This window comes from Cricetulus griseus, chromosome 6, assembly GCF_003668045.3.
Source record: "Cricetulus griseus strain 17A/GY chromosome 6, alternate assembly CriGri-PICRH-1.0, whole genome shotgun sequence".
NCBI classification, from domain to species: domain Eukaryota; kingdom Metazoa; phylum Chordata; class Mammalia; order Rodentia; family Cricetidae; genus Cricetulus; species Cricetulus griseus.
In genome coordinates this window covers 63,226,428-63,228,160 of record NC_048599.1, presented here as the reverse complement: position 1 = coordinate 63,228,160, position 1,733 = coordinate 63,226,428, and positions in this window count along the sequence as shown.

Sequence of the window (1,733 nt, the reverse complement as noted above, 5' to 3'; positions counted from 1 at the left end):
AGACTCAGAACTAGATGCTAGCAGTTACACTATGTTCTATTAGCTGTACATGTCACAGCCTGTCAAGGGCAATCCACACTTAAAAGATTTTCATCTCTTCCAAAGTGTCTGGAGTCATTTTTATTCTCAATTTGAATATCTACTTATAACTAAATGAATGATTACAAGGAAACACGTGAGGTGTTAATCTATAAAGTCAGACTTTGCAAAGTTTTAGCTTGCATAATCAGGACATTATAAGGGGAGAAGAGTGAGCTATAGGAGGAAAAGAAGAAATTAAAAGTGAATGAAATATACTGAGGATAACTGATAGAAAAGTTTGTATCCTTCTTCATCTCAGTGATGATAAAAAGCATTATCAAAATGCATAACCAAAAGGTTGTGTACTTAAGCAGGGACAGAATATAATAAAAGAAATGTGGCGATATATTGTTTGTGATCTAATAAACCTTGCCTAGAGATCAGAATGCAAAGTTAGTTACAGCCACAGAGGCCAGGCAGTGGTGGTACACAACTTTTATCCCTGAATCCATACTAGTTAGTCATAGAAGCTGGGCAGTGGTGGCACATGCCTTTAATCCCAGCACTAAGGAGGTATATAAGACAGGAGCAGGGTCTCAGAACTGTCAACTAGTCTGTATCCAGCCACACTGAGTACAGGATTACCCTAGTCTTGGTGGTAGTAAGAGCTCTCTGGTGACTTGGCTGTTTTGCTTCTTTAACCTTCAGGTTTAACCCCAATTTCTGATTCTGGGTTTTTATTATTCATGTTGTAATGAAGTTAAATATTTCAGTGAGGGGGGAGTATGTGTGTATTGTATATATGCACGTATGCATGTGTGAAGTCACAATGAAGTAAATATTACACTAAAACTAGAAAGAGAAAACAATATTCCATCATCTCTTCAGCAAAATATATATATATATATGTATCATGAATAATATCAGAAAAGACTGGTCATGGGCAAACCTGTAACCCTAACATTTGGTGGGAGCTAAGGTAGGAAGATGGCAATTGGGGGCCAGTCTGAGAAACACAGTAAGACTTGTCTCAAACAACTGAAAAAATAAAAATAAAAATAATGCAATGAAATAAACAATCAGAGAAAAAACAAAGACAACTATTTGTGTGTGAGTCCCTCCTCCTCCCTCTCCTTTGTTTGCACAAGGGATCTGTCTAAAGAAGGTTAAGCATACATTTTATGTATTTCAAGAAAATAAGCATCACAAAGGAATACATACCAACAAAATTCTTAGCATGCAAGCTAGAGAGATGAGTCAGCTGTTAAGAATTCCAGCTGTCCTTGCAGAGGAACTGGATTCACTTCCCAGCACCCACATGGACGCTCCCAACCGTCTATAACTCCAGTTTCAGAGGACCTATGCTCTCTTCTGGTCTTCACTAGCACTGCACACATGTGGGGCACAGACATGCATTAGGTAAAATGCTTTTAATACATAAAATGAGAATAAATCTTTTTTAAAAACCCAACATGTAAAATTTAAATTTACAATGAAAAGCAGAAAATTATTATAGTTAAATTGTAAAATGCAGCAGAGGACTAAAGAGGGAAATAGTGAGTTGCCATTTGGTTGCTCTTTAGAAGCTATGCAAATCTGTGCTCCCGTGATTGGCTGATTTTTATAAGCCTATCAATTTATGAGCTTCTTTTGTAATCAGTTAAAACACCTGACCATGCAAGGAAACACAGCCAAGTCACCCGCAAGGGTCT